We start from the raw sequence: 26,627 nt of genomic DNA, 5'->3' as shown, positions 1-26,627 counted from the left end.
AAAGCGGTCCCAATCTGGAACGGCAGTGCCACCACCATCTCGACCTCCTTAGCCAAGAATGGTACATTCGAGGCTAATTTACAGTTAGATCGATCTCCTAGGTCAAGGGAAAGCTCCTTTAATAAAGGTCTTATTAACTGCCCATTCAGCAAAGGCAGTGGAGGCTGGTGGCTCTAATGTCAGTGGGGCAGTAAATCCACTCCGGGTTTTAATCAGAACCAGTCAGAAATCGAAAGGAACTATCCAAGGTGCTTGGATAGTTCCTTTGGAGTTCTGACTGTTTCTGCGTGAAACCTGAATTGGATTCACTGCCCCACTGACGTCGGAGCCACCAGCAACCACTAAGCAAGGGGGTAAACGACCCCTCCCGCAAAGAAGCATTAAGCACCTCACTTCCCTTGGCCAGTTTAGCCAACCCTTCCTAACCAACTTTCCCCCGCTGTTTTCAGGGTGAAAGAGCCAGCATGCCCAAATTCCAACGCTACCTGCAAAATTCTCACATTGAGCAAAGCCGGTCCACCATATCAACTTGCAGACCTTGCACCCCGCAGTGAAGTCATCTATCCAAACATAAAACAATCCAGAGAGACTGTTGAGCAATGTAAGATTTTCTCTGTTTTTTCCCCAGGGCTGATCACACGTTGCTGGGCAATCTTTTTACAATTCATTCACCAGCATTAAGGTTAGAAGCCCAATTAAGCAGCCAACTTTTCATGACCCAATCAGACAACGATGGCTCCTTCCCAGTCAAGACGTAACTGCATCCAAGTATCAGCGGCCAGGTCAAGCTTCAAAACACACCGAAGGGGGACTTTTTTCTTTCTTTTTTATAAAATGCTGATGCTGATTTGAAGGGCTCCAGGGAGCGCAGTATACGGCAAACGCAGCCTTGGAAATGAAAGTTCAGCTACTGATGTCTTGCTCTGAGACACAAAGATACGACCGATAAGTGAACTTGATGAAGCATCTTTGTGATTCGTGCTCAAATCATGTGAGCGACACACTTTGAAGACTCAAAAAGGCCCAAGTAGTGAGATTAATTCTCAACAAGGATGTGGAATTACGCCTCCCAACTTTACGGAATTGAGACTCTCCGTCACATTCCCCACCGTAATAAACATAAAGCCAAGAATATCAAAATGGAGACTTCGAATCAGCATTCTCCTGCCTGGGGGCCCTTTAGATATTTTGTACTACAACTCCCAGCATTCCTGACCATTGCCCAGATGGGTCTGATGGGCACTGAAGTCCAAAACATCTCTACAGCGCCCAGCTGGGGAAAGGTGCTTTAAATGAACACATTAATTCAGATCACACTCCCTAGTATTGGGCTAAAAGGTTTTTTAAAAACCCACCACAAGTAAACCTGAGTTGAAGACAAGGGTTCGCTTAGCAGGAGATCTCTCACGCGGAAAGTTTTAAAGGAGGCACCAAGCACGTCAGAGTAGCCCTGCTGGATCCAAAGGATTTGTTGTTGTTGTTGTTGTTATTGTTGTTGTTGTTGTTGTTGTTGTTGTTATCATCATCATCATCATCATCATTATTATTATTATTATTATTATTATTATTATTATTATATTTGTATCCCGCCTTTTGCCCAATACTGGGCCTCAAGGTGGTATTACAAAGTTTAAAACACACATTTTAAAACATAGGAAAAGAAATATAAAATGAATGAATAAATAAATAAATAAATTACACAACAAAATTATAAGTCAGTAGGGGAGAAAACAAAACAAAACAAACAACAAACAAACAAGGGGAAAGTTAGCCAGAAGCGTCCGGAAAACAGGACGTGAAAGCAATTGCTGCCCATAATAGTTTGCCCTCAGCATCTGGTATTAGAAGAACAACTGGGATCTGCAACAATATGGCCGTGCTGGCTGGGAATTATGGGAGTTGTAGTCCGACACAACTGGAGGGCACCACTTTGAGGAAGGTTTGATTTCCCATTCAGGACCAAGCTACCCCAAGTACTTTGCATTACAACAGGAATAGCTCATAACAATATATTGTTACCTGGAAATCCATTCTCCACCAGCTACCTAGGGAGGTTGTGGGCTCTCCTACACTAGAGGCCTTCAAGAGGCAGCTGGACAACCCTCTGTCAGGGATGCTTTAAGGTGGATTCCTGCATTGAGCAGGGGGATGGACTCGATGGCCTTGTAGGCCCCTTCCAGCTCTGCTATTCTATGATTCTACTGTAATGATTACAGGTAAGCTCAGAGGAACCAGGGAAGTTGGGGGGGGGGGGGTCAACATTCCTGTTACTCAAAATGTCCTAGTGCACCGACCCTCCGCACTTGGCTTCCACTGCACCACAGACACCTCCACATAGAAGCACCCACAGAAGCAGACTGGAATAAAGACATGTTTAGGGCTCTTCTAAAAGCCAGCAAAGAGGGGGCCCATGAACATATCCCTGGGGAGGGTATTCCACCAGTGGCAGGCACCACAAGACGGCCCTGTGCCCTGGTACCTGCCAGCCTAAGAGCTCTCAGTGGGCCCGTTCAGACAACACACTAGACCATGGTTAGGCCACCAACTGTTCTGCAGCAAATGGTTAGTGAGGGTGTTTAAACCCTGGTTATGTAGCCACCATGATTAGGAATGGTTCACCCAAAACACTAAATCATGGGACACACAACACATGATGTTTGATTCAAAAAGCTTAACCACCGTGGCTTAGTGTGTCTTCTGAACAAGGTCACTGTTGGATCAGAGAGCAGCCAGGTGCATATGGATAGCTGGTCCTCCAACTTGCCTGGTCTTAAATGACTGGCAGCCATCCTCAATCCATTATCCTCTGGATGTGTTGTACTACATCTTCCATCACCCCTTGCCAACCTGGCCATTTGGGGAAGGCTGATTTAAGGCTTTAAACCCTAGATGAATAGCATTACGAGATGGGCCATTTTGTTTTCCGTCCATTGCCTAATAACCCCTAACAATGAGTTTGCCCAATCTCAATCTCAATCTCTCTCTCTGCAGCCACAGCACACCGAGTTGACATTTTCAGGGAGCTTTCTACTAAAATGCAATTCCTGGGAGCTCAGGATCACTTCCAAATCTACAAACCGCAGCAGATGCCACACACGGACAATGATATCCCCGGCATACCAATTGCCGTGAGTCCCACCAGAAGAACTCATAAAAGCAAACCATTTATTATTCATGTGAGCCTGGAAGCAAATCGTATTTGAGAGGTAGCTGGAATAAATTCCACTTTAAAAGGAAAAAAGAAAAGAAAAGATGTCCATATGAAAGAAAACAGATTACCTCAGCAGTTCTTTTCATTTTACCCAGGAAAAAAAAACATCTCAACTGCTTTGGGAGCTGTCTTGTAGCTCCACTCCCCTGACTGGGAAAGCATGGACCATCGTGGCTAGTTTCTGATAACCGTGGCTGGTTACTGATCAAGTCCATTTACCACACAACAGATCCCAATGGCCAAGCAAAATAGTAGCACAGACCGCTTATGCATCCTTAGCCCTGCACCTAAAAATTCCATTCTAGTCTAATTCTATTTATGTATTTATTTCTAAAATTCATCAACTGCCCTTCATCCATAAGGGATTCGAGGACGGTGGACACAATATTAAAAACAGACAAGCAAATCCAAAATACATTAGACGTTGAAAGGCAACAACTCTTCAACCAGCTAGCCAAAAAATACACATCAATTCAGTTTTAAAATAAATTACATTTTCAATCCTAAAATATTAAAAATGAAAGTGCTTGGGCAAAAAGGAATAATAATAATAATTTGGTGCCTAAAAGGGAAGCAAAGTTGGTGCCAAACCTATCTCTTTTGGGAGTGCATTCTAAATTCAGCCCTCTCCTTTGTAGATGCATAATGTATGTCTCCCACTGATGGTATTCAGAGAAGACCCTCTAGAGAAGGTTTGTAGCATACTGTTGACTCAGTTTTAAGGAACCAAGAAGTCTTTTTTTTCCTCCAGTAGTAAACCAGCAACGACCCACACTGAAATATCAGGAAACGATCTGTATTTTGATACATACAAAACCTTTGATACATACAAAACCAGATTCCAGCTGGACATCAGGAAAAACTTCCTGACTGTTAGAGCAGTACGGCAATGGAATCAGTTACCTAGGGAGGTGGTGGGCTCTCCCACACTAGAGGCATTCAAGAGGCAGCTGGACTACCATCTGTCAGGGATGCTTTAGGGTGGATCCCTGCATTGAGCAGGGGGTTGGACTCGATGGCCTTGTAGGCCCCTTCCAACTATGCTATTCTATGATTCTATGATTCTTTTCTCAGTTTGGGTGCTACAGGAAACTACAGTTTAACAAACCCAGAAATTTTTCTTTTCCAGTGCATCAAGCCAGTCCACAATCTCAAATTCCTTATGGTGGTCAAAAGAAAAAAAGGGACGGCAGAGTTCCAAAAGAATCTCTCCAAACTGGGAAAACGTGCATGAAAGTGGCAAATGCAGCTCAATGTAAGCAAATGTAAAATGATGCATTGTTGGGCAGAAAATCCAACTTCATAAACATAGTGATGGAGTCAGAGCTGATGGTAACTGACCAGGAAGGGGATCTTGGCATGGTAATAGCTCAATGAAAACATTGAGCCAAAGTCCTTAGCTAGACCTAAAGTTTAGAATCATAGAATAGCAGAATTGGAAGGGACCTAAAAGGCCATCGAGTCCAACCCCCTGCTCAATGCAGGAATCCACCCTAAAGCATCCCTGACAGAGGGTTGTCCAGCTGCCTCTTGAAGGCCTCTAGTGTGGGAAAGCCCACAACCTCCCTAGGTAACTGATTCCATTGTCGTACTGCTCTAACAGTCAGGAAGTTTTTCCTGATGTCCAGCTGGAATCTGGCTTCCTTTAACTTGAGCCAGTTATTCTGTGTCCTGCACTCTGGGAGGATCGGGAAGAGATCCTGGCCCTCCTCTGTGTGACAACCTTTTAAGTATTTGAAGAGTGCTTTCATGTCTCCCCTCAATCTTCTCTTCTCCAGGCTAAACAGGCCCAGTTCTTTCAGTCTCTCTTCATAGGGCTTGGTTTCTAGACCCCTGATCATCCTGGTTGCCCTCCTCTGAACACGCTCCAGCTTGTCTGCATCCTTCTTGAATTGTGGAGCCCAGAACTTGACCAGATACAAATGAGTAGGAGGCCACCTGCAGCTTTAACTATTGCGATGAAGAGGGAATTTCACCAGATGCTGTATGAATACAAACGACACTTGCTGAAAATCCCTTTTCTCTACAACTGTTAAAGATACAGGAGCCCTGTCCTCCTTTTCATATGGTCACCCTAGCTAAGGTCAAAGTGTGGCTGCTGCGGAAAAGGCAAATGCCATGTTGGGTATCATTACGAAACTGAAAATAAATAAATTGCCACTATCATAACACCTTTATACAATTCTAATGCAATCCCCTATCGCAACAAAAGTTGAACAAAGAGCCAGTGTGGTGCAGCAGGACTCAAGAGATCCAGGTTTGGTCATGCAGTTCACTGGATGATTTTGTGTCAGTCGCTGACTCTCAGCCTAACCTACCTCACAGGGTTGCTGTGAGGACAAAATGGAGAGGAGGAAGATCAGGTAAGCCATCTCGGGTTTCTTGCAAGAGGAAAAAAGCTAGGATATAAATGTATCAAGTAAGGCCGTAGCTAGACCTAAGGTTTATCCCAGGATCATCCTGGGTTCGCCCCTGCCTGAGCGCTGGATGCCCTGTGTGGCACTTAGATGAACAGGTTTGACCCCAGGACAATCCTGGGATAAACCTTAGGTCTAGCTACGGCCTAAGTAAATAAATACACACCTCTGATGGAGCAGGAGCCACCTCAAAGGTGGGACTCCAAAAATAAACCAAATCGATCTAGTTACTATATTTTATAGAAGTTATTTTACCAATGGAAATTACCCAGGGCAACATAACCAACTGCAATAATCAGGAACATAAAACAAAATGCAGATCTACAGAAATGGCAGCTGCCAAATAAAAGCCAATTAGAAGTCAATTAGCCCGGATCAATGAGTTTTTAATCAAGCCACCGAACGCAGACAATGAAGCTGGTGGTTTTCCCTGGGGGCTGTTGTTCCTCAGAATCAGGACCATCACTAAAAATGCTCTGCTCTGTACGCTAGGGCAACCATATGAAAAGGAGGACAGGGCTCCTGTATCTTTAACAGTTGTGTAGAAAAAGGAATCTCAGCAGGTGTCATTGGTATGCATGCAGCACCTGGTGAAATTCCCTCTTCCTCACAACGGTTAAAGCCGCAGGAGCTATACAAGAGTGACCAGATACAAGAGGGCAGGGCTCCTGCAGCTTTAACTGTTGTGAGGAAGAGGGAATTTCACCAGGTGCTGCATGCATACATCTGTTGAAGATACAGAAGCCCTGTCCTCCTTTTCATATGGTCACCCTACCCTCATTGGATGACCAGAGGAGGCAGGGGTTGAGTGGGAAAATTTAGATATCAGAAAGTTGAGCATCCAGCACTGAGAACATCAATCTCCTGTTTGAAGGTGCAAGGAGCTGAATGAAGGCCTTTGGACTTCGGAGTCGATGGGTGACTTCAGAGTCACCGTTTGTTAGAAGGTGCTCAGAGAAAGATGTGCAAGCAGAAGCATGTGAGCCACTTTGGTGCACATATATTTTGGATAAGGATGCTTGGGGGTTTAGTTTGGTTTGGTTTGCATTTTTCAGCAAACCTAGCTGATTCATACTTCCTGGGCTAATATGTGGATCCGGACCATTATTCTTTGGTTTCTGTACTTACCCGGATTTTGCAAACGTGGCTGAAATAATGTACAGAAGTTTTTACTGTAGGATAAAATAGTACAAAAATGCATATTTTGTGGGGGGAAATGTTTGTATTTAAATGCACATTTATTTATTTATTGCATTTTTTTTTAATTTCAGAAAATTACAGGCCGCTGATGGAGAAACTGGATGGAATGGATTTATGTGTGTGAAATTGAGACAAACCAGAAATAGGCTGATCTATCCACCCCCAATTTTGGAGCGGTGCCAAAGTCTAGAAACAGTGGTTTCCAAGAGGTTATCTAGCCAAGAATTCCTGCATCACGGAAAACCCTGTGCATAGAAACATAGCATTGGAAGGGACCATCAAGTCCAACTCCTGGTTCAGTGCAGGAATCTAGTTTAAAGCTTCCCTGACAGATGGCTGTCCATTCTCTGCTTGAATGCCTCCAGCGATGGGAAGTCCACCACCTCCCTAGCAAGTTGGTTCCATTGTCTGACTGCTCTGACTGTTGTGAGTTTTTTTCCTGATGTTCAGCTGAAATCCAGCTTCCTGTAACTTCAGCCCATTGTTTCATGTCCTATCATCTTGGATGATAAAGAGGTTGCTGAGGAGGTCTGTGATCAATTTTGGGGGTGTGCTCACTATTCATGGGGGGGAGGGGAGCCCGCCAAACTCGAGAGCCTCGCCCATATCTCCTCTTATCCAAGAGCCCCTGGGAGACTGCACCCCTTCCCTCTCAAGATAAAAATCATGGCAAGGAGGAGGCTGACCTAGCCCTCTACATCTGCCAGAGAAGGAACAGCTGCAGGATAGCTTGCTTTGCCCTTCCCTTCCAAAAAGAACACCCATTAAGAACTTTTGAAATTAAGAACTAGTGCCTGGGTTTTGCTTTTTCCTCCTCCCTCCCGATGCCTTTTCCTTTTGTGTCGTATTTTTCACATTGTCATCCCGAGGGCAGGAGCTGTCTCGTGATTAACCTCTGAAAGCCACTCTGGGGCCATTTTGGGGTGAAGAGCGGGGTAAAAATACTGCAAATAAATGAAATAACTATTCCAAGTTGAGCACAGTCACGGCCATGGCAATTTTCACAGTCCCCATTTAACAGACCCGACTCCATCAGATTTCTGCAAGCGTCTACCTTAGTCCTAGACCACTGACAGAGGCAGAGAGGCATTATTCTCTCTCTTGACATCTCCCAAGCAGGATGTTTGGACGGAGCCTAGCGTTTCTAATTATAAAGAAACTCCGTCAGCACTTTCCCCCCCTGCCATTCACTGAAAGGCTATTAACGGGTAGTTTCCCCAGGAGTTCTCCACCTGTGCAATCAGGGCAGACTTCCCTCGCTCCAGCTGGCATTTTCGAAGCCGTGCCCTGGCTGCCCTCAGTCCACAGGGTGGCAGACCACGTTTTCAGCCTGCCCGCTGCAAAAACCAAGAAGCAAAAGCTGGGGAAAAGTGAGTCTGCCAGAGCAGAAACAAAAGCAGGTAGGGGAGAGATTACAAAGCACAAAGCGGACGCCTGACCATCTAATGCTACCTATGTTAAAGTGCAGGTAATAAAATTCTGGAAGATTTCTACCCTGCGGTTCCGTGCTAATCAAACCATTTGCAAAACAACCAAACAAAATAAAACACGTCTAACATAATGCCGCAAAATGGACACGAAACCAGCAACATCAAAAGAGAGAGTATAGGGAAGTGGTTACAGCAGCCTCACCCCAACCTGATGTGTTGGACTGCAACTCCCATCATTCACTTTGGCTGGGAATGATGGGAGTTGAATTTCAACACATTTGGAGGGCACCAAGTAAAGGAAGGCTGGGTTAGAGTGTTTTTCAAATGCTCCCTCAAGTAGAAAACTAGAACTACAAGAAATGGGATTTGCTACCCTAAAATTTCTCTCTCCACTGTGCTAGGAGATTGCTTTTGTTGTGATGGTGTGTTTTTAACTTGCATGGAGGTGTTTTGTTTTTAAACATAAGGAGTCGTTCCCCTCACCTGTAGTTAGAAATGGTACAGGCCACCACCTCATGACTCTACCACCTCATTGTCTGCCATGGTAAACCAGGACTTCATGGTAAACCAGGCTTATCAAATTTGCAGATGACACAAAATTGGGTGGGATAGCTAATACCCTGGGAGAATAGAAATAAACTTCAAAGTGATCTTGATAGGCTGGAGTGTTGGGCTGAAAACAACAGGATGAAACTTAATAGGGATAAATGCCAAGTTCTACATCTAGGAAATAGAAACCAAATGCACAGTTACAAGATGGGGGACACTTGGCTCAGCAATACTACAAACGAGAAAGATCTTGGAATTGTTGTAGATCACAAGCTGAATATGAGCCAACAGTGCGATATGGCTGAAAGAAAGGCAAATGCTATTTTGGGCTGCATTAATAGAAGTATAGCTTCCAAATCACGTGAGGTACTGGTTCCTCTTTATTCGGCCCTGGTTAGGCCTCATCTAGAGTATTGTGTCCAGTTCTGGGCTCCACAATACAAGAAGGACGCAGACAAGCTGGAGCGTGTTCAGAGGAGGGCAACCAGGATGATCAGGGCTCTGGAAACAAAGCCCTACGAAGAGAGACTGAAAGAACTGGGCATGTTTAGCCTGGAGAAGAGAAGATTGAGGGGAGACATGATAGCACTCTTCAAATACTTAAAAGGTTGTCACACAGAGGAGGGCCAGGATCTTTTCTCGATCCTCCCAGAGTGCAGGACATGGAATAATGGGCTCAAGCTCAAGGAAGCCAGATTCCGGCTGGACATCAGGAAAAACTTCCTGACTGTTAGAGCAGTACGACAATGAAACCAGTTACCTAGGGACGTTGTGGCCTCTCCCACACTAGAGGCCTTCAAGAGGCAGCTGGACTGTCAAGTATGCTGTAGGGTGGATTCCTGCATTGAGCAGGGGGTTGGACTCGATGGCCTTTTAGGCCCCTTCCAAGTCTACTATTCTATAAGAATGTTCCTCACCTGTTCAGTCATCTCCCAACGCACATACCTTTATCCTCCATAATTTTTTTGCTGTCTTAGCACATAATGGGGGGGGGGGCGGATGGGGGGGGCGAAGAGGCCATGCCATTTCACTTTGGGTTTTTCATGAGTTTAAAAAAGCAAAACCAATTCAATGGAAGCTCCCAAGAGTGCGAAGAAAATCTGCAGACAACAAGCATCCACTTCTAATTGCTGCCAAATTAATTAATGACGTTTCATTAGTCATACGAGTCCCTTTAGCTTTGCATCCATACTATCCTTTTGATCTTTGGAGGGGGTGAGACTTGGCTTTTGTTTCATGACAAGATCAAAAGAGCTGTAAAATGTTTCTGTGGGGTGTGGGTGTTTTTTAAAAAAAGAACAGTTCCCTTAAAAGTGCTTTCGGGGCAGATTCCCCACAGCCAAGCCCATTTAGAAAAATCATATTGAGGTGGTTACTGTAGACTGGCCCTCCCCAACCTGGTGCCCTCCAGATGTATTGGACTACAACTCCCACTACCCTCCATGGGCAATGGTCGGGGATGATGGGGAATGTAGTCCAACACATCTGGAGGGCGCCAAGTTGGAGAAGCCTGGCCTGGAGCATCCTTTTCAAAAGGCAACACCCTCATGTGCTGTTATTTGATACCAAAGACTATGGCAGGGGTGGGCAACCTGGAGTCTGTGGGGAACATGTGCCCCCCCCTCTGCCCCCCAAAATTGTTAAAACAAAAAAATGGCATCCATAGCAGCCATTTTTATCCTTTTGCCACTCCATAGGTACACTGTACACCATTTAAAAAATGCCCCCGGGACCTCCTGGAGTTCGCCACCCCTAGACTATGGGATAACCTCTAACTTTCTTCTCAAAGAGGGAGAAAAGAAGAGACAGGCAGCAGTCACTTAACCCCGACTGAAGAAACTGTAGTATCCCTTGTTGCTATTTATTTATTCCATTTCGCCCTACAGCCAAAGCTCTCAGGGCAAACAAATACAATAAAACACATTTTAAAAAACAGGGCTTAAAAGCAGCAACCGTAATTTAAAATAACGTTAGAAGGTGAAATGTCAAAGCAACTAAAATATGGAAAAGAACATTTTTAAAACGCATCTTAAACATATCATCAAAAATATGTGTTGGACTACAACTCCCAGCATCCCCTATCCAGAAGTTTGGGTAAGGCTGCTCTAAAACTTCCAAACAGCAAAGCCCCCCCCCCCAAATCAATATCTTTGCTTATTGTCAGACCCACTGGTAATTCAGGGAGGGGATTTTAATTTAGATTTAAGATTTTATTGATTCACTCCTCCAAGCAAAGCTTGTAAACCCGATTTAATAGCATTTCATGGAAGATGAAAGAATCCACAGAAACCCTCTCTCTTTTTCAGCTGATGTGACAGCATTATCTATTATGTATTATTTACTGCCGTTATGTGAGATCTGATTTAAATGGCAAGAGCAATTCATTTTCTGCCCTGCAGCGGAGATATAATAATGGGGGTCCCAGCAAATTAGCTCTCCCATTACTAAAAGGCTTCATTACATTACTTTTACCAAACGTAGTGAAACGTTTACTGGAATAGCACCATGGTCTAGAATTAAAAATTAAAGAATTGTAAAAAGAGGTGGAGCCCCTTGCTCTGCGATACTCTTGCGTTATACTCGGTTTTGTTCATACAATAGCCACAGCCTGCGTCTGTGTGTACCCTTGCAAGGAGGAGAAACTTCTGGGTGCTCAGTTCAGCATTCTGAAAACTCTCACCTTCCATTGTTGTGAGAGGTTTTAAAGTCAAGTTTCTATCCCTTAAGGACACTGAGGCCATAGCTAGATGGGGCGAAATCCCGGGGAGATCCCTGGAATCGTCGCTGTTTGTCCACATGACGCACAGCGGATCCCGGGATCAGGGAGGGATGATCCGTCCCTTGCCCCGGCATCTCGCCCTACACTTTAGGCCCGGTTTTTCCGCTGTCTTGGGCTGAGCCAGAGACCGAGGAACGTGTGGCCAGACGCCGCCTTTTGTCCCAGCTCCTCACGGTTCCTTGCGAGGAGCCTGGACCTGTGCATAGGGTGAAGAGCTCCTCAGGAGCACTGCGCCTATTGGGAGCGGGGGAAATATTTTTTTTTAAAAAAAAACCCTACCTTTTGCGCACAAGCGCTCGTGTGCTGCTGCCTCTTTAAAAATTAAAAATGGTGGGCACAACCCCTCTCCCTCTGAGGTTGCCGCACGCCGCGTGTGAACAGAGGGGGGATCTCGCGATAAAAACATTGCGAGATCTTCACCCCTCCGTCGCGCAATAACAGGTAGGTCTAGCTAAGGCCTGAGATAAACCAGAAAACCTCTGTGCGATGCTCAGTGTAAACGCAGGCGCCCGTGAGCAGGGGATTCGCATGCAATACTTTAACGGGATTGTCTGTGCTGAGACAATTCACCAAAGTGCACTAACACAACAGAAATGGCTCTGCTGGGGGATTTCCTCGCTTTGCAGCCTCCAATTCTGGCAACGGGGCAAGAGAGGGAAACGTCCAGGCAGCTGACAGTTCTGCCTCCCCTGCAGCAGCACCCCACCTTTTTCCTTCCTCACCTTTTTGTTTAAGACTGCACAATCCATCACCCTCAGTTTGCTTCTGCCCTGTGCAGTGTTTAAAAAGCAGCAAACAACGAAATCCAATTCAAGGCTAGCTTGCGTACACAGTACGATGGCATAAGATAATCTACCGCAGGGGTAAGGAACCTCAGACCCAGAAGTCAAATCCGGCACCCTGGGATCACCCCGGAAGGCCATGGCCCCTTCGCTTGGCCCGATCCACTTCCCCCCAACTGCTGATCATTTGGGGCATGTCTAGACCAACTGGGGACCATATGGTGATCGCGAGATCTCCCCCTCGGTCTACAGGCGTGCATGACGTCCAGGAAGAAAGAGGACGTCGTGCCCGCCATTTTGTTTTTGTTTTTTTAATCGAGAAAGAGCGCAAGAGCGCTCCTACAAAAAAGTAAGTTTTTTTAAAAAAAACACCACTCCCGCTCACCCCACCCCACCCCCAATGGGCACAGAGCTCCTGAGGAGCTCTGTGTCCCGTGCCCCAGCTCCTCGCGGTTACGCGTAAGGAGCCTGGACAAACCACGACGTCCAGCCACACGTCCCACCATCTTGGGACGAGCCCGGGACTGTGGAAAAAAACGGAATTACACTGTAGGGCCATATCCCGGGGTACGGGAGTGATCATCCCTCCCTGCCTCAGGGATCCACTGTGCATCATGCAGACACACAGGGATGACCCTGGGGCGCTCTCTGGGATATCGCCTGGTGGAGCCATGCCCTTGGTAATTTCCTGGCCTTTGTGTCATTTCCCCCCATTCTTCCTGGAACAGAACTAAGCAACATAGTGAAGGTTCTTCCCCTCTTCAGGCTGATCCAAACAAGCCAGGATCAGAAATCATGGTTTGATCTTGGCTCTTTTGAATGAGCTACAGCTTTAAACCAGGTGCAGGCAACGTGGTGACCTCCAGCTGTTTTGGAAAACTATTTCCATCAGCCCCATCCCGCTTGACCAATGGCCAGGGATTATGGGAGTTATAGTCCAAACCATCTGGAGAGTATTAAGTTGCCTGCCCAAGGTTTAAAATAAGCCCAGTTTGCCCTGGTTTGGACAAAATGACAAACTGTGGTCAATTTAAAAGGGAAGTGGATACGTCGAAACACCTCCTCACTGACTCATCCACTTAACACTAAACCGAGGTTTAGTGTTACACCAGAACCGTCCTCACTCCCCTCAGCATAGCTAAGCTGACAGAAAGAAAGGAATTAATTCTTCCAAAGGAAAAGTGCATATATGGGTTGTGGAGAGAAGGTCAGGAACTAACTTTATATTGTAGATGACAGTCAAGCGAGTGTCTTGGGGCCGGTGTACAACAATGGGAATTAAAGCCAGATCAAAAAAAAAAAAAAGCTTCGAAAAGCAAATGCTTGACTGGCACACAAAGAAGGAAGGATTAATTACTTTTGCTAAAGCTGGAGATATCCTGCCAGGTGGGGTCAAGAGTGCTCCAGTTACATATTTTTATTTTATTATATTTTTAAGAGAGGTTTTTTTTTTTTTTTTTGCAAGATGAAGCCGAAGTTTTAATGAATTCCGAGTTTCCAGAGGACAATTGCAATAAGCTAAACACTACTGAGCAATGATGTATTCAACAGCCTCTCCTCAGCCAGAATCACATAAAATAAAATCTAACATTTAACATCTACGCATAGACATGAAAAATGAGGACACACTGTACTCAGAGAGTGCTTGGTCATTCTCTGACAGCAAGCTCAGTACAGTTTATATAGGAAGATGGAGATCTAGGGATATACATAAAATATTTTCACAGGAACAAAAGTTAGTAGGTGCACTTGAAGTACTGGAATTACGCTGAGAAATCTGATAAGAGTTCCTTGTGATCTGAGTAAGTATAGCAAGTTATCCCCTTGCTGGGTCCCCCACCCTTTTAATTGCTCCCTTTCTGACAATGCAAAAATTATTTAGGATGCAATCCTATGCATTCTTTGACAGGAAAAAAGTCCTATAACTCCCAGCATTCCCCAGCCAGCTTCTATTATTAAATAATATAATTAAAATATGAATCAGTTGAATTCCTATTTTTATTTCTCACTTTGGCCAAATCTACACCAAGCAGGATATTGCACTATGAAAGCGGTATATAAAAGGCAGGAGCCACACTACTGCTTTATAGCGCTATTGAAGTGCTATAAAGGACAACTGTTGGGGCCCATTGACACATACCATATACCGTTTTCATAGTGCTATATCCTGCTTGGTGTGGCTCCTGCCTTTTCTATGCCGCTTTTATAGTGAAATATCCTGCTTGGTGTAGATTAGGCCTTTATTAAAAGAGATCAGGGCTGTGCGTACGCAAAGATTCCTAGGAGCACAGAAACAGAATATGATCCTGGGCACAGAATCTAGTTTCATTAAAACACACAGACACACAGACACACATTCAACTTTCATTTTTTAAAAACCTAACATGTTTCTAGCCCCTCTCATCACAACGATATGATCAAAAGCTTTTGGACAATGCCTACCAAAATCAGAAGCCAGAGAGGTGATAGTATAAGATTCCCACCGGCTGGAGGCAGGAGTTAAGTTCCTTGCAGAGCAAGGCAGGCGGTGAAGAGAAGCATCAGTGATATAAAGGACTGAACCGTTAACTCAAGATAAATGGGACAAACTCATAAACTGGCGAAATTATTAGAAAAGGAAATTCATAAGGACAGTCTGAGAAGAATCTATCTTTGAGGGGAGACATGACAGCACTCTTCAAATACTTAAAAGGTTGTCACACAGAGGAGGGCCAGGATTTCTTCTCGGTCATCCCAGAGTGCAGGATATAGAATAACGGGCTGAAGTTACGGGAAGCCAGATTCCGGCTGGACATCAGGAAAAACTTCCGGACTGTTAGAGCAGTACAGCAAGGGAACCAGTTACCTAGGGAGGCTGTTGGCTCTCCCACACTCGAGGCCTTCAAGAGGCAGCTGGACAGCCATCTGTCAGGGATGCTTTAGGGTGGATTCCTGCACTGAGCAGGGGGTTGGACTCGATGGCCTTATAGGCCCCTTCCAACTCTACTAGTCTATGGTTCTATATAATAAAGATCATAGGAGCATAGTGTATCCCTGAGCTAGGGATAGAGAAATATGTCTGTTTGCCTTTCTGTAATGTTTGCAATCTTTCCAAGCACAAATCCTTCTGTTTCTGCATCAGTTTCAGAAGTGCACAAAAAATCATGTACTTTTTTGCAGGCAATTTCCCCTAATGTGTGCACTGTTTGATTGCAGAATACATCACAAAATTCAAAGAAGTGCAAAAACGAAAGGATAATTGAGTTCCTGCATTCGTTCGGGAAGTATGCATTAGGTCGGTCCATATTAAAATGCAGACCAAACTCATTTCGCCTCCATCCCTTTCCTGCCCACGCACAGAAAGCTTTTCTCCCATCCTTGTGTACCAGCAGCGATCAGATTATAAAGTACAGCTGCCAGACCAAAAATTGTGTGATGTAGCAGGAAAGGGGATCTAGATATAGTCAAAGGGAGTAGAAAGCTATGACACAACGGCCATTTATGTGCCTCGTTTGTATAATTTAATCCATTTGTGGATTTGGGGATATTTTAGTAAGGAATTCTAGCAAACGTTCTTCCTACCCCCATAAACACCAAGCCATCAGCCGTGGCTTGTCAACCACCCGGTCCATGCAAATGCCTTGCAAGCCATATGAATTACTGTATTTCTTCTATTCTAAGACACACCTTTTCCCCCCATATAAACATCTCTAAAAACGGGGTGCGTCTTAGAATCGTGGGTGCGTTTATTATTTCTCAGAATCAAAGCTCTTTTTCCTGTTGGTGGTACTGAAATTAGTGTGCGTCTTACAATCGATGGCGTCTTCAAATCGAAGAAATACGGTACGTAGAAGTAAAAAACGATCTGCAATTCCAATGAGATGCGCTTTCTCGTCCAGCCTTCAGCACTGGATGGCCTTCCTCAATGCTAAATCTAAATCAAGCTTATAATGGAGGTGCAATGTTGTGTTTAAGGGGATCAGCAAAATAGGATGTATACAACAACAGAGAGACCATCAAGGCCCTCGTTATCATCCAGAAATGATAACAAAATGTAAGTTCAGGATGCAAAACCTCTTGGTTATAAAGCCACTGTGGCAGGTCGGTGCACAGTCCTCGCCGGCCCGACCCCGTGGGAGCAGATGGCTTTGCGTGCCTGACGCTAAGTGAGCCGTTCTATCACATGTGTCATTGGGAACAATCCATCAGTTCTCAAGCATCTCATTAAAGGCCTTCACACACAGCTCCATGCTCCTCCCGCAACTGTCAACTGCTAAAGATGGAATCAAAGAGCAACCGATCAAGAGCCTGCATTTTCCTCCCAGGCCATCGATATGGACATGAAAAAACAAACACCGTTTGATCGGATTCTAAGTTTTGATCAACATAAACCGGATGTTAAGTAATTTGCCTTAGTTCTCATCTCCAATTGAAGTATAGCTGCATTTTCTTCCATCCGACCTTGGTTACCCTTGTTGCCTTCCCCACAGTCAAATCTAGATTGTAAACCCCTTGTAACATGGACCTATGCTTTCTTTCGGGGCTTACATTTCTCTGCAAGTCCACTGTTTGCACCGGTGGCTCAATAAATTATCCAGATTACGTCACAGAAGGGCAGAACGTTTGATCAAGCTTAGGTTCCAGGCCTTAGTTTTTTAAAAAAAACTATTTTGCTGCATGGTTTGATCCTGGTTGTGCTTTTTATACTGTATTTTTCGTATTTGTGCTTTTAACCTGTCGGTTGTTTTATTATGGTTTTAATTTCTGTGAACCGCCCAGAGAGCTTCGGCTATGGGGCGGTATAAAAATGTAATAAATAAATAAATAAGTTTCTAGATCTCATGGCTGCAAAGACCATATTTTTTAAAAAAAACCATATCTGATGATATTTTGGACTGCTGAAGCAGCGTGAGGAGGATTTGATTAAACGTCAGCATTCTATCAAATTTCTTGTGCCTCCCTCCCCACAGAAGCACAATACATTATGCAAAATAAACAGACATCTGCGAAATTGATTAGCTTGTATAATCCAGTCATGTCACAGAATTTGGCAGAATGTGGAGAGGTTTTTTAAAAGAATATCCACAGCCCTGCGTCTAGTATAGCTGTCCCAAGATGAACAATGCATTTCTGTGGTTTTCCTCCACCACAAACGGACCACTCCCTGCCAGTCATAATGAAGAGGTATCACGGAAGGTATACAGCAGCCACCCCAAACCTGGCACACTCAAGATGTGCTGGAGCACATCTCCCATCATCCCCAGTCACCATGGCCAATGAGGATGGTGGGAGCTGTAGTTACAAGATGGGGAGGGCTGCTATGCAGGATTACTAGCTGTCTGTAGAGGGAAAGGGAGGGGAGATTTCAGAAAGCATTGCAACATTTCTACTGTATGAAGAAAGGAATACAGGAAGACGGTTTATACAGAGATGAGATTTGGCCCAACTAGCTCAGTATTGTCCACACTGACTGGCAGCAGCTCTCTAGGGCCGGGCCAGGCAAAGCTGGTAATAGACCTGTGCCAGATAGGAAATGTAGGCCCCATTTCAAACTGCTTGTTAGGTATTTTTTAACCAGTTCTAAATACATGCAAACTAGAACGATTTATAAAAAAGGTAATGGCAAGCACTTTTATTCAAGATGTATATAAGACATCACTTCTTCACATTCAGAAATGCTTTACGTGCTTTTCTTTGGGCAAATTCATCATCAACAACAGAAAAATCAAGCGACTTTGCCCAGGGGGACTCGGAGTAGGCCCGGTCAAAATCACAGGCCCATGCCAACTGCCCCGCACCCCCGCTCTGCCCAGCCCTGCTCCAGGGTTTCAGACAACGGGTCTTTCCTACCCCTAACTGTATATTGAGTCTGGGGTCTTTTGCATACAAAACATGTGCTCTACCACCGAACTATGGTTCCCCGCACTCTGCTGTTAACGGCATAGGAGCAGCGCCAGTAAAAACGTTGGTAACCACAAACCCAGATCCTAAACGTATAGGCAGCCTTTGAAGACAGTTCGGAAGCTGCAGCTTGTGCAAAATGCAGCGGCCAGATTGATAGCTGGAACAGGGAGGTTTGAGCATATAACACCGATTCTGGCCCACTTGCATTGGCTGCCTATACGTTTCCGAGCCCAATTCAAGGTGCTGGTTTTAACCTATAAAGCCCTTGGTACCGCAATACCTGACGGAACGCCTCTCCCGACATGAACCTACCCGTACATTGAGCTCAACATCTAAGGTCCTCCTCCGAGTGCCTACTCCGAGGGAAGCTCGGAGGATGGCAACAAGGGAGAGGGCCTTCTCGGTGGTGGGCCCCCGACTGTGGAATGATCTCCCCAATGAGGCTCGCCTGGCGCCAACATTGTTATCTTTTCGGCGCCAGGTCAAGACTTTTCTCTTCTCCCAGGCATTTTAACAGCATTTAACAACGTTAAGTTTGATTTTAATGAACCCCAGAATTGTTGTTTTAAATGGATACTGTTGTTTTTATACTGTTGTTTCTATGTTTCTGATGGTTTTTAAAATTTTGTATACTTTTTAATGTTTACCATTTTAAACTGTTGTAAACCACCCAGAGAACTTCGGCTATGGGGCTGTATATAAATGTAATAATAAAATAAAAATAATAATAAAAAAATCCTAAGAACACTTTAGGCAGAAGTCAGTCTCCCACAAGCTCATTCGGACTTATTCTGTAATAAGCATGCTTGCAGGCCTATTTCCATTCTGCATTAGACTCCGCATCATACCCAAACGCCTGGTCGTAGCCGTGGGGATTCCTGAAATCCTTCCCTGGATTAGGTAGCTAAATCACTAATCGCAAATTAGGTAGCTACATCACAAGCGCAAATCAAATACCGCCAGCTGTCAAAAAAGTTTAACAACACAAGGGGGGGTGAGGGAGGGAGGGAGAAAGAAAGAGAGAGAGAGAGAGAGAAGCCTTTAAAATCAGCCCAAGGGGAAATTTGACAGCTCGCTTTTGAGGGAACTGAAGTATGCGTGACTCATTGCCGAGGAGTACTGAGAGTATATGTGAACATGCCATTGAAATGACAAGTCTGGAGTGTAAACAAAACACCAGACACCTCTGCTCACAGATCTTGGGCTTCGAAAATGCCAAACGGGGGGAAAAGGAAAAGTTGCTCAGATTGGCTCACAAGCGCCGATTTAAACCTGAAGGGCGACGTGCGCTGGAACATTTCCCATGCCTATGTGTGTGTTTTTCTGCAGGGGGGAAAAAAACATTTTCGAAATGGCACGATTTCATAAAATTCATTCTTGGCTAAGTTTCATAAAGCGCTCGGCCTAATTTCAAGTGCCCTCTACAGGTTATCAGTTCAGAACTCTGGCAAAATGGATTTGCCCCTCCCCAGGGTACCTGCAAGGTAGGACGAAAGAGACCAGGGCATGGCAGAAGCCCCCCCATCCATCCCTTTGGGCTAACCTCTCGCTTTGGGGCCATAGCTCCCTGCGTGCAGCCCCCCATCAGAAGAAAAGTTCCCCTAGCCCTGCCCTAGATCTCCCTTCCTAGCCAATTGCTTCCACTGATGAACTGTTGTGGATAGAGATGTGAAGGCCTGGGAAAAAAACCCGGAAAAAATCAGAAAAAAAACGATTTTTCCCCAAAGCCTTTTTTGTTTTTTTCCGAAAAATTGGAAAAATTGAAAAAAATGAAGAAAAAACGGATTACGGGATGTTTTATTTTAGCATGATGAATAAAATGTTTAAGACAAGGTGTTCAGATATTTACTTCTCCAAATGATTTCTAAAAACTGTACAGTATCAGATTATTACAATGTCTGTGCACCAAGGACAAGCAAGTCCTAGGTTGCAAACTGAGACTACAACTCTCAAATGCAAGAGGAAGATGCATTTCTGCCTCTAGGGGGCAGCACTGCCATGGAAGCAGAGACTGGAACTAATAGTGATAGCTATAGGTCAGAAAATGAGTCTGATTAAATTTCATGCATATTCATTGAATCTTGGTCTCCCCCCCCCCCGCCCATTTTTCTCAGTTCTTTTTATGGGAATGGGGGCGTTATGTCTTGACACTGGAGGACTAGCGGAGACATAAATAATTTTCTTTGTTACTAATGTTGGTGGTTTCTTCAGTTGTTTTTTAAAATTGTGTTTTGCCTTCTCCTCATAAACTGGCAGAACCAAAGAGGTTCCTTACAGTTCAGGAGCTTGTAGCTCCATTTGTTACCAAAAAAAAGTAAAAAAAGTAAATTAAATTTGTAATAATTGTTTGAATACACTAGTTTTAATATACCAAATGTAATAATTTTATGCCAAACCAACTTGGACATAATTACATTTTATTTTCCTAAAGTAACAAAGTTGACTTTTCAATCTGTAAAAAGTGCTAATATTGCATTATTTCAATTTTTCCTAAAATTTCTGGGTTTTTCCGAAACCCCCCAGAAAAAACCCAGTTTTTTTCCATGGCTTCAAAATTTCAGGAAATTTTACATCTCTAATTGTGGAGGAATCATTCATAGGCTAAACTTGCCTTCCCCTAACCTGGTGTCCTCCAGAATGAATGGATCTTTATTGCTAAAAGCGATAAGCCATCACAATATGACATAGTTAGAAAAATAAAAGTAAAAAGATGAACTAAAGTAAATGGAATAAAAATAGATAGTTTAAAAGGAAACAAAAATAGTAAACAAAAATACAAGAATATAAAAATACAAAATCACATTAACATAAATTAAGAGCTCCCCAGTGGGGTACCAGGTCAGCACATATTAAAAGGGCAAAATCTCCCCATTACGATACTTGTAAATGGTCTTGATGCCTCGCTCTCAACTTACTTGCAGCCAAGGCGAATTTTGCACCCAGAGCAGTAATACATACATTATTGCCAGCCAACAAGATACAGATATGCTCAAGGGAAGGTCGGTTAGAAAGGTAACGAAGAATGTAATCGAGAAATTTTTGACTAGGGGATGTATATAAAGGCCATCGCAACAGAAAATGTTGAATGTCCTCCACTTCCCCTGACTCACAGATGCAGAGTCCTCCAGATAAGTTGGGACTACATCTCCCATCATCCGAAGCCATGTTTAGGGATGGTGCGAGATGTAGCCCAACGCATCTAGAGGGTATTGGGCTGGTGGAGGCGGAGCTAAGACAGGGCAAAATTCCATTCTGAAGAAGCTCTTGGGGGAGGAGCTGCATTCCACTGGTGGGTGGGGCTAAAGGCAAAATGGATGGTCAGAAAGAACCACCATGTTGTAGCTTAAAGCTCTTACTGCCAGTAACTAGGCCTTAAGAAAAACATCTCAACCTTTTAGAAATGGGGTGGGGTGGGGGGAAATGCATAAAAGCTGGTAAATCGCCAAATGAATTGGTGTTTGGGAGAAAGGGAGTTACGCCAGGTGAAGGGGGTTGGATGGATTCAGATTTATTTATTGCATGTATATCTAGCCATTTTTCTTCCTTGAGGAACCCAAGGCAGTGTACATAATCCTCCCTCTCTCCCGTTTTATCCTTACAACAACAACCCTGTGAGGTAAATTGGGCTAAGAATCTGTGACTGGCCCAGAGTCACCAAGTTGGCCTCCATGGCCAAGTAGGGACTAGAACCTGGATCTCCCAACTCCCAGTCCAACACTCTAGCCACTACACCACACTGGCTCTCCACCCGTATAGCTTAAATAATGGTTCTTGTCATGTTCAAACAAACATTTTAAGACAAACAAAAATAGTCTTCCCATTCATTTTTTTAAACTCTTCTCCTACCCAAGAGTCCTCCTCCTTTCTTATCTTAACAGCTGTCCTCTGAATCTTTTCATTTTTCTGAAGTCACCTTTCATCTCTAGTGATCAAAACTCAGCACAAAGACCCAGCTCAATTTATTTATTTATTATTTATTGCATTTATATCCCACCTTCTTTCCACCTTAAGGAACCCAAAGTGGTGTACATAATCCTCTTTTTTAATCCTCACAACAACCACCCTGTGACGTAGGTTGGGCTGAGAGTCTGTGACAGGCACAAAGTCACCCAGGCCTCAGCTAGACCTAGGTGAGGACTGAAGATCTCACGATATTTTTATCGCGAGATCTCCCCCTCTGTTTACACGCAGCACGCGACAACCTCGGAAGAAGAGGACGTTGTGGCCGCCATTTTGTTTTTATTTTTTAACTTTTCCCTGCTCCCACCCCTGATGGGCGCAGAGCTCCTGAGGAGCTCTGCATCCCGTGCACGGGTCCCAGCTCCTCGCGAGTAACCGCGAGGAGCCGGGACAAACCGTGACGCCCGCACACACTTTCCATGGTCCCGAGACTGTGGAAAAAGCAGGCTCAAAGGCGAGGGTGAGATCTCGGAGCAAGGGAGGGTTCATCCCTCCCTGATCCCGGGATCCCCTGTGTATCATGTGAACGCACAGGGATGATCCCAGGATCGCCCCGGGATATCACCCCATCTAGCTATGCCCCCAGTGAGCTTCCATGGTCGAATGGGGACTAGAACCCAGATCTCCATATTCCCAGTCCAACACTCTAACCACCACACCAGCTGTCCAACTTCATGAGGAACCCAAACAAGGCCAACTGGAATGGCATTTAAAAATGAGGGAGAGACAGAGACAGAGACCTAAAAGAGGAGTACAATGGTGCATATCCCATGCTATGGGCATCAAGGATGCCCAGTTGCACATCACGTAACAGCGGCTCCCAACATGCTCCAAACCATTTACAGGGGATTCTGAGGTACATCTCTGCGCAAAACAACCACTTGAGATGACTAAATATCTGAGAGAGCACAAGAAGATTTTTTTTTTTACCCTTGTATCATTCAGGGCGGGGCATATTGCCATGGAAAAGTGCATGCTTCATCTTAGGAGGTTACAGGTTCAATTCCGGGCACTGCCAATTAAAAAGAACTCATTCGTTCGACTAGGAAAACTGATATCTTCGAGGGCTGCCAATCAGAGCAGACAGGATTTAGTTAGAAACACCAGTGATCGGAGACCATAAGACAGCTTCATATTGTTTTTCAAATCCTACTGATACAATTAAAAAATAGCACTAGCCTTATGTGCTGCAGTAACCCATTACTTATTTGTGTGTTTATCCTCTTAACTGCTCAGTAACCGAATTTTTCTGGGTGGTGTACAATACATTACAAACATAAAATACGATCATTAAAACAAGGAATAAAACAGTGCAGAACCAAAATAAAAGCAGGACCAAAAATTAAAACCATTCCAGCACGCATACACCAAATTAAAACCAGCAACGGAATAAAGCACTAACTGCACTAAAAGAAAACTAGCTCTTAATATGCCTGGGAGAATAAAAAGGTCTTATTTAGTTTGTGATCTAGTCTCTCTCTGCCTCATGCTGTTTTCCAGGCACTTTCTCCTCTTCCAGACTCCTGTGCGTTTGGCTGCTATCCTGAAATGCTTTCATCCTGTTGCAGAGACCAATTTTTAGCCCATCCTCTAACAGGTTTGCAATTCCCCACCCCAACACACACACACACACACACACACACACACACTTTATACTTTGTTATCACTGAATTTTGCAAAATGCACCGGGTACTACCCACTCTCATCTGGACTAATAATAATAATAATAATAATAATAATAATAATAATAATAATTTTATTTCTTGCATGCCTCTCCATCTTGACCGAGGCGGAGAACAACAATAAATGACAAAATACATAACACTCAATTAAAACATAATATACATTGTTAAAAACATCCTAAAACAATTTTAAAAACGATGATGACGTTGTTACTGAACAGCAATCATTCATTCACTCACACACACACACACACACACACACACAGCATGGAATACCTCCTTTGCAATTAGGGGATGCTTCCGATAATACGATGACTTTCAATCTTGCTCTTAGAATTCATATCAAGATCACTTTAAATGTCCATCGATTCCAAGTCATTGGTAGGCCCAACGGTAGCCTTGGGTATTGACCTGCCTAACCATTCTAATCTCAGGAGCTGACCTCAGGGAAACCCTGTACAATTAATATTGAAAAAACAGCTGCTCGGAAGAGATCCTGGCATTCTTTCTCAAAGCGTCCCGCACAACCGTGGCTATTTATCCTTCCTTAATTATTTCAACACCCCTATCAGTTTTAAACTTACTCTGTCGCAACCTGCTATCACTCGGTTGTCACCAATTTTCATTAAAATTGCATTTGACGGGAAGCTTTAAATCACAGCATCAGACACTTCACGGGGAGGTGGGTACATTATCCAGGGCTATTATGAGAGCACACTATCAAGTCATTATACAAATAAATACACAGCCCTTAAGCGAAGGCCCTCTCATATTACAGGTGTGTGTTTTGAGGATAGATGGGGAATGGGCAAATTAAATTAAAAAGCACCCATGTACAAAGCCCTAGACCGAAGCTGGTGCTGGCCAAATGGTGATAAAGTGTGGAAAAATTTCCAAAACAGAACATTTCCTGAATCCCCCCCCCCCCCCAGTACTTCATTTTTCCACAGGGAAAAAAAATCAATTTCATAAGTTCATAAGTGAAAAAAAATGAATATACATTAGGCAAGCGTGGAAGTTTCAAAGTTGTAAGTAGTGGCCGCAAAATTGACGGTGTCTTAGCAATCCTTTGTGGAAGAGATCTAAACTTTGTTGAAATAGATGGGCAGTTGTCAGCATATCATGCACAGTTCTTCGGCTGGCTAAAATTAATTAGTGTGCCAATGTAACTCATTTCGGGGCTTGTCTCTGGGAAGCCCTAAATCTCCATTTTGCAAGCGGTGCATGCCACTTGCACAATGGAAGAGGTGTGTCTGGGCCCCCTCGTGGAACGGAAGCGGTGTTGGGCCCAATGCACAGATGGACAGCATTGGACACTGCCCTTTGTTTACTACATATAAGTTAAATAAATATGCTACGTTGGAGCTGGTGCAAACAGAAAAAATTCCCTATGCAAATTAACCTAATTTGCATAGGAAAATTTCCCAGTGCAAACTGGAAAATTTCCCATTATTATTATTATTATTATTATTATTATTATTATTTATTTATTTATATAGCACCATCAGTGTACATGGTGCTGTACAGAGTAAAACAGTAAATAGCAAGACCCTGCCGCATAGGCTTACAATCTAATAAAATCATAGTAAAACAATAAGTAGGGGAAGAGAATGCAAACAGGTACAGGGTAGGGTAAGCAGGCACAGGGTAGGGTAAAACTAACAGTAGAAAGTAACAGTAGAAGTCTGCACAACATCAAGTTTTAAAAGCTTTAGGAAAAAGAAAAGTTTTTAGTTGAGCTTTAAAAGCTGCGGTTGAACTTGTAGTTCTCAAATGTTCTGGAAGAGCGTTCCAGGCGTAAGGGGCAGCAGAAGAGAATGGACGAAGCCGAGCAAGGGAAGTATAGGCCCTTGGGCAGGCGAGAAACATGGCATCAGAGGAGCGAAGAGCATGAGCGGGGCAATAGTGTGAGATGAGAGAGGAGAGATAGGAAGGAGCTAGACCGTGAAAAGCTTTGAAGGTTAACAGGAGAAGTTTATATTGGATTCTGAAGTGAATTGGAAGCCAATGAAGAGATTTCAGAAGCGGAGTAACATGGTCGGAGCGGCAAGCCAAGAAGATGACCCATTGAAATGAGTGTATGGAAATTAACCTAATGTTTGAATCGGAAAAAAATCCAATTCAAAAAAACGTCCAGAAAACCCATTTCACTGTGGCCAAATGTGACGGACTACAACTTCCATCATCCACAGCCAGAGAGGCCAGCAGCCTGCCAGCTGAGAGTGATGGGACTGATGGTCCAACACAACTACACGACACCAGTTTGGGGCGGGATGCCGTAGACTAAAAAAGCAATCATAAAAGGTCCCTGGCTTATTTCAAAACCGGGAATCCACACGACTTTCCTTTGAGACTAAGAGAGATTAGATTTTAATCAAGCGGAGAGAAAGAGCAGCAAGTCAAGTGCGAGAGCTCCTATTAGAGCAGTAGCAGCATGTGAAAAATCAGTCTCGCTTATTTATAACCTCATAACCTGGAGCTCCTTATCAGCGTTAAGGACTGCTTCCTGCCCTATACAGAATAATCCTTAAAATTAAACTGGTAGCAATCGAGAGGAGAATGCAAAACAGAAGGGCCAAGGTCAAGATACAGGATGCGTTCAGATGCCACTTCTGAACAAAGTTGCTTATTTTGCGAGTACTCCCCATTCAAACAGGAGTTGGTTATAAACAACTGTGAGTGGGTTATTAATCCACGGTGCGTTGACTAACTCATTCCCTGCCCTCCCTCCACC

The 26,627-nt window shown here is 44.1% G+C and overlaps 1 protein-coding gene across 5 annotated transcripts in view; it reads right to left on the bottom strand.

Moving 5' to 3' along the window:
• Positions 1 to 26,627, bottom strand: part of PAK1 (p21 (RAC1) activated kinase 1) — a 128,788-nt gene that overhangs the window by 73,446 nt on the left and 28,715 nt on the right. Inside the window, exon 1 of one of the 5 annotated variants that reach the window (XM_063127260.1) lies at positions 7,883 to 7,904. The exons of the other annotated variants lie outside the window; for them this stretch is intronic. The gene's annotated coding sequence lies outside the window, so the exon portion shown is untranslated. Of the gene's footprint in view, positions 1 to 7,882; positions 7,905 to 26,627 lie in introns of those variants that run through there. 5 annotated transcript variants of the gene reach the window in all.

This window comes from Elgaria multicarinata, chromosome 5 (assembly GCF_023053635.1).
Source record: "Elgaria multicarinata webbii isolate HBS135686 ecotype San Diego chromosome 5, rElgMul1.1.pri, whole genome shotgun sequence".
Classification (NCBI taxonomy): Eukaryota; Metazoa; Chordata; class Lepidosauria; order Squamata; family Anguidae; genus Elgaria; species Elgaria multicarinata.
Note: the sequence above shows the minus strand (reverse complement) of the source record. Positions and strands in the feature narration are given on the sequence as shown.